This window comes from Schistocerca serialis, chromosome 11, assembly GCF_023864345.2.
Source record: "Schistocerca serialis cubense isolate TAMUIC-IGC-003099 chromosome 11, iqSchSeri2.2, whole genome shotgun sequence".
NCBI lineage: Eukaryota > Metazoa > Arthropoda > Insecta > Orthoptera > Acrididae > Schistocerca > Schistocerca serialis.
Window position 1 is genome coordinate 159,398,787 of NC_064648.1, and position 6,799 is coordinate 159,405,585.

General features: G+C 36.5%; 1 long non-coding RNA gene across 1 annotated transcript in view; it reads left to right on the forward strand.

The window, feature by feature from the left end:
- Positions 1 to 6,317, forward strand: part of LOC126427007 (uncharacterized) — a 28,216-nt gene extending 21,899 nt beyond the window's left edge. Inside the window, exon 5 of the long non-coding RNA XR_007576490.1 lies at positions 6,123 to 6,317. This is a non-coding gene — a long non-coding RNA (uncharacterized LOC126427007). The remainder of the gene's footprint in view (positions 1 to 6,122) is intronic.
- The last annotated feature ends 482 nt before the right edge of the window (positions 6,318 to 6,799 follow it).

Here is a 6,799-nt window from a genome sequence, read left to right on the forward strand (position 1 = left end):
ATGCTAAGTATGACTTTAGTAAAAAAGTTACGTTTCCGGAAAGGCTGAAAATTTCAAAAGTGAAGCCACTATTTCAAAACAGCGACAAGTATAAGGTAAAAAACTATCGCCCAATGTCTCTCCTCCCAGCATTTTCAAAAATATTAGAAAAACTGATGAAGCACCGAATCAACAGATATCTAAGTGACCATAATTTACTAAACAGAAATCAGCACGGCTTCCAAGCACGTAAAAATACCGAAACAGCAGTAACGTGCTACACTGAACAAATAATCAAAAATCTAGAAAAAGATTATAGTGTAGTAGGAGTAAATTTAGACCTCTCCAAAGCTTTTGACACTGTGAACCAGGACATTCTCTTAGAAAAACTGGAAGTGTTGGGTGTACATGGGATAGGAAAAAAATGGTTTGAATCATACCTAAAAAACAGAACACAGGTTGTAGGACTGACATCACCTTACTCCAACCACAAAATAAATTTAGTATCAGAGGCAAAAAGTGTAGAAATAGGAGTACCACAAGGCAGCATCCTAGGGCCCATATTGTTTCTTGTCTATATAAATGATTTTCACACCTCAGATGATGCAGCCAAAGCAATAATATTTGCAGATGATACTAGTGTGATAATAAGTGCACCAAAGCAGTTGCTACCAACAACTGCTGATAAAGTACTAAACTACATCCACTCTAGGTTCAATGCAAACAGATTGACATTGAATGTAAATAAAACAAATTATATGCAGTTTGGGAAACGATGACAAAATGTAAATCTCGATCTGGTGTGGGGTGACAAAGCCTTAGACAGAGTGACATCCACAAAATTGCTGGGGATTCATGTGGATGAAAACTTAAATTTTAATGACCATGTAATAAAACTTGCACAGAAACTTAATTCAGCCTGTTTTGCCCTCAGAATTATTGCAAACGTTTGTACCTCAGAGGGTGCCAGAATGGCATATTTCGGCTATTTCCGATCTCTTGCCACATACGGAATAATATTTTGGGGTTCCACAACAGGGTGCCTAAAACAAATTTTTTTGTTGCAGAAGAGGGCCATCCACAGACACACTGCAAACCCATATTCAAAAAGCTTAGAATACTTACTATACCATCATTATACATATACAAATGTGTGTTGTATGTCAGGATCCACATTGCAGATTTTCAGACAAATGCCGACTTTCATAACTACAATACCCGTAATAGCGCAGCACTCCATACTCAGCAAACAAAACGAATGAATACACAAAGGCATGTGAGCCATATCGGTGCCAAACTGTCAATGCACTGCCAGTCAACATCAGGCAGTTAGAAGATGATAACAAATTTAAAACAGAATTTAAAAAATTTCTAGTAGAACAATGTTTTTATTCTGTAAATGACTATGTAGGTCAATAAATTTTTTTCTGATGATATTTATAAAGGCAAAATGGAAAATACTCTATCTGTACCTAATCATTCATTACCTAATCATTCATTACATTTACATACTTAAAGGACAGCTATTGTGTGATGTAAATATATACTTAAGCAGTGTTGTGTATATAAGGACTTGCCATTTAGGGAGGACAAAACTAAAGCCTTATGAAAAACAGACTATGCATTTAAAATAACAAGCAGGGATGTATATAGGCTATATTAATTTCATTGTATTATTATTAACTTCATTGTATTATTTTGTTTTGTACTTTTTTACGTATATTGTTTGTGTCCCATTTCTTTGAAATGGCTTACATGTACCCTTGGCGACATCCATACAATATTTATTGTCAACGATGGATAAATAACATAAATAAATAAACCCAAGTGTCCCAGTTTTTTCTTAGAAATCTTGTTAGCCTAAGTATTACTGGAGATGGAAAATGCATTAAAAGCACGACAGCAGTATCGAGCCTTAGTTACGGAAGTGAGGTACGAGTGGTGAGAACACAAGCGAGAAATCCAGGGCAGTACCGGTCCACCTGTATGGCTGTCTAGGTATAAATGACCTAAATGAACAAATGAAGGAACATGTACGCCATATGGGTAGAGAAAGGTCCCAGTAAATGCTCAAAATAATAAATGCACTGGAAGAAGCATTGGAGGACTGTAACAGAGCTCGAGTACTGTAAAAGGCAATTTGCCAGAAACGTGAGACTAACCACCTCCGACATGTCACCTACCATTTCTGACCGAGGACCGTGCAGAGACCACAACTGACCTGTGGCATTGGTGGCTCCCCGCAATCCAAAAGTTAGCACTCCGTACGTAAGTCTTAGTATTTACTGCTGCCCTGATCCGTACTTGACGTCTGGCAAGACTCGAATCTGTAATGTGAGGTACATGCAACATTTTTTTATGTTCCATTTTTAACAATGATGTCGGTTTTGGCTTGTGTGCCGAGCAGCAAATAGTGACACCTTGCCATTAAACTATAATTTGCTTTTCAGTTCCTAACACTTTCCCCACATAGTTTAAAGAAATCACAAGACAAATCTCATCCAGTGTGTATCTTTCCACTATTTTGAACTTAACACCAATAATAATTTGCAAAGGAGTTTTGTAACTTCCTTTAAAACCATTACAATTACAGATCCACTTCTTAGCACAAGGAATGACTTAACATTACTGAAATATTCCTAAACATAATAAATTGCTTGACACACCTTTCCACAACCTTTTTTACTTCAAACGCTTTAGTTTCTCCAGTAATATTTATGTACTTGAATGCCAAGAGTACCTCTATTAAATAATGAGAAATGGGGAGAAAAGTGCTGTTCAACAATAGCCAAGTCACAGTTTTAGGTATGAATTACAGCATTTCTGTAGGTATTAATTTTGTTACTTCCTGGTTTACAAAACTATCAGTTGTTTGTAATTTCTCTCTCTTTTTGGCAATTATGAACAAATATAAATCTTTCTGTGGCAGTATATATTGTTTTAACATCATTTTATGTAGCAGTTATCTTTTGTAACTTAGTGTTGATGGTGGAAAGACTTTTCATAATGGAACTGTTGCTGAATAACTGATTTATGACCAGTGTTGGCTAAGTAATGACACTACATACTCATTGATCAATGAAATGAATCACCTTTAAATCAGTATTACGAGGAAAGTTTCACTAACAGGTACAAAACTTAAAATGTCTATTAGCCAGGAATGGAAACCACTGACACAGCATGGTTTTTATGTCAGACAAGAAATGACAAACACAAATTAATTGTTTTGCAGTTATGTCACTGTAACCATACAAATCAATCGGACAAGAATTTAGGATTTTTTTGTACTGATGTAAATACACCCATGCGTTACAATAATTATTGACTTTAGATGTTAGATTTATTCCACAAGTCTACACAGAAGATAGATGAGGTAGGAGCTCTTGTGAACAGATTAGTCAACAATCAGAGGGACAGTGCAGTGTACAAAATGGCCCTGGACATTGTAGCTGGAAGCTCTTGCAGCAGAGGTGTGTAACAGTGCTGACTGTGTAGCAAGCCGATTTGCAGCACTCAGCATTCCTATTAAGCCTATGATATTTTAACTGGAGCCTTGATTGATTAATAAAGTAGCCGATATAATTTGTCTCGCCAGCTACTCCACAATTTACTAGGCTCCTTCCTCTTGATAATTCATTTCCATTCAATTAACACAACGGAAAAGTGCATATTAGTTATGACAGGAGTCATAATCATTGGCAACCAGTGGCGCACTGCCAGTATATATTACCAACCCGGTTAACAATTTGACGTACTGGACCTATCACATTGGGCAAGAAAATGTACACTCTACACTGATGTGACGAAGCAAGCCGGGATAATTTTAATTACCCTCTTGTTTTGCCATCTGCCTCCTTAAATTAGTTTTGTTACTTCTAATTAATTGTCATTAACATACAGAATATAATCTGCATTTCCATAAAAGATAAAGATTGGCCCTCAGTTTTAAAGTAAATAACACCAGATCTAATTTTGTGCTTAGTTTTATGTATGTAATTTATGTTTCAATTTATTTTGACTATTCCCAGTTAGTATCGTGGGTGAAATCAGTGACTGTTTTGTAACTTAAATTCTATTATTGACATATAATTTAACTTCGAACAATGTGTAGTTTCAGCACTTATTATTGTGACAATATATAAGGGCCAGATTTTTGGTCATGAGACAGTCAGTCCATGGCCAAGTTTCAGACGAGTAACCTACGCTGGTTCGAACAACAATGCTTCAAATTAACTGTGGAACAAATGTTAAACATTTAGGCCATGTGTAAAAACAGCAACAGTCTATGCTCCATACATACCTGATTATTCTTCAAGGAACTGTGAACTTTGGGTTAGGTTATACTGCTCATAGATGTTCAACAAGAAACTATTGTAGCAGTATGTGGAGTTTTGACTGATAACTATTAATGAGGCTTATCAAAGGTTAAATAATAGTGCACTGGCCATATAACTGTGTAATATTTGGGGTTGTGCAAAGTGAAAATGAAAGTACTGTGAAACGCAACTGTGTACCTGTTGGCTACATGATTTACAGTACTGTGTGTGTCGGAATCCACAACCCATTTTGAGCCAGTGTAGCAATGCTGTATGTCGACACCGAGGACAACCGACAAACAAAGAAATTAAAAGCAGGTGGAACCATTACAATGTAAATGTTCAAAATTGTAGAAAAATGTAAGACAATCCTACAGGTAACTACTCTGGGCATAGAAATGTGTGGGACAGGGAACTAAAATATTTAGTGAGAAGTTATGGAGAGAACTGTTTACAAGTTAACTGCGGTATGCCTTGTCATTCAAAGCGTGCCCAAAGACCACTCACATATGGGAATGTGGCTGCACAGAGATAATGTGAAAGCAGCTGAGAGTCAAAATGACAATCCACTGACTATTTCTACGCCGGAATTAACTCATTTCCTTTTCTGCATTAGCTACTAAAAGTCAAAGCAACCAAAACTTTTGCTCTTCCTGCTGTATAACAAAATTCTGAACTGCATGAATGTGTTATGTCAGGTGTAAAAGTGTAGAGAGCAACTTTTGGCAGTATGACGTACCATCAAGTTGCAAGTACGGGTCTTATAGGTGGTTGGTGCATTTCATTGGGATTTCAATTGTAACAAAAGATGGATGGTTTAAGTATGTGAAGGAACTTTTATACTGCCTATACCTGAATTTCTTTTGAACTGACTGCATATAGTTGTTTTAAATTTTTCATTCTGTAACCAACCACACGAAGAACAAATTTAATCATGGTTACTTAACATTTTTCTGTGTTTTGAGTACAAAGAAAAGTTTGGTTACTGTTTGAACACAAACTTGTATTTCTAAATTTATACACACATTTAGTAGAAACATTCTGAGTGAAACTTTTGACACGATTTATGAACTACGTAAAGCTACATTGTGAAAACATGTTTTCAGATATACAACAATGCTACACAAACTCCAAGTAACTATCGCTAACACTGCTCTGCTGGATTAATATGCCTTAATGTTGTGGGGAAAGCAAACTGAAGACTCCGTTTTATTGGTAGAACACTTATAAAATGTAACATGTACTAAACTGCCTGCACCACACTTGTCCGTCCTCTTTTAGAGTACTGCTGTGTATTCTGGGAGATCCTTACCACATAGTACTAACAGAATACATCGAGAAAGTTCACATAAGAGCAGCATGTTTTGTACTATCGTGAAATAGGGAGAAAGAGTCACAGATGTGATACAGGATTTGAGATAGACACCATTAAAACAAGGCGTTCTTTGTTGCGGCAGAATCTTCTCCCTAAATTTCTGTCACCAACTTTCTCTTCCAAACGCGAAATTATTTTGCTGATGCCAATATACATGGGGAGAAACTGTCATCATAATAAAATAAGAGAAACCAGAGGTTGCACACAAAGATACAGCTGTTCAAGAGTGGAATAATAGAGAATTAGTGTGAAGGGGGATTTGATGAACCTCTGTCACGCAGTTAACTGATTTGCAGAGTAGCCATGTAGAGATACATTTAGAATGTACAAGGAATGTATTATTCATGTATTTTAAATACTCAGATTTAGGATCCAAATGAATGTTGAACAGTTTATCTTTCCCAAAACTGAAGATTGTCATATTTTAATGTTCTACATATATTTCTCCACAGAGTGAGGGTTGTGATGGAGATGCAGTGCTCATCAGTTGATAGAAGAATGCTCTGCCCAACCACCTCCTCATCATCTTGAAAAAGGTCACTAATTGCTCCAATCAAACAATATTAAAGGAAGTTTGGTGCAGTGCTCCTAATGCTTAATCTGAAGGCTGCTTTCATTTGAAGACCTATCATTCTACATGTGCAGCATATGTCCCACATTCACATCTCTTTCTGAATTCCTAGCAAATTAATAAATTTTTGGCTGTAAATGTACCAAACAACTACATTCTCTTGCCGTATCTAAATGTGTGTGATGGCTACTCTTAGCTCGAACATATTTTATCACTGCTTATTTTCATGTGTTTCCTACTCTGTATTAGATCCACAAGGTTTAAACATCAGCATTTTGTTGTTGGTCTTGTGTCGATGTGGCCTATAGAAGTAGAATTGTCAGTACTATCCGGCTGTAGACCATTCATTCCCATAAAGCCTTAAGTGACAACAGTCTGGAAGCGATAGACGTGGTGAACCGAGCCAGAAAAGTCCCCCATTTCAATAATATTCATGTTGTCTGCAGTTAGTAAGCAAGCAGATATTTCAGAAATGAATCTCTCCCAATAAATACTCAAGTCCTTAAGTGAAAAAAATCACCCCCCCCCCCCTTCCCAAAAAGACTCAGTTGCACAGAT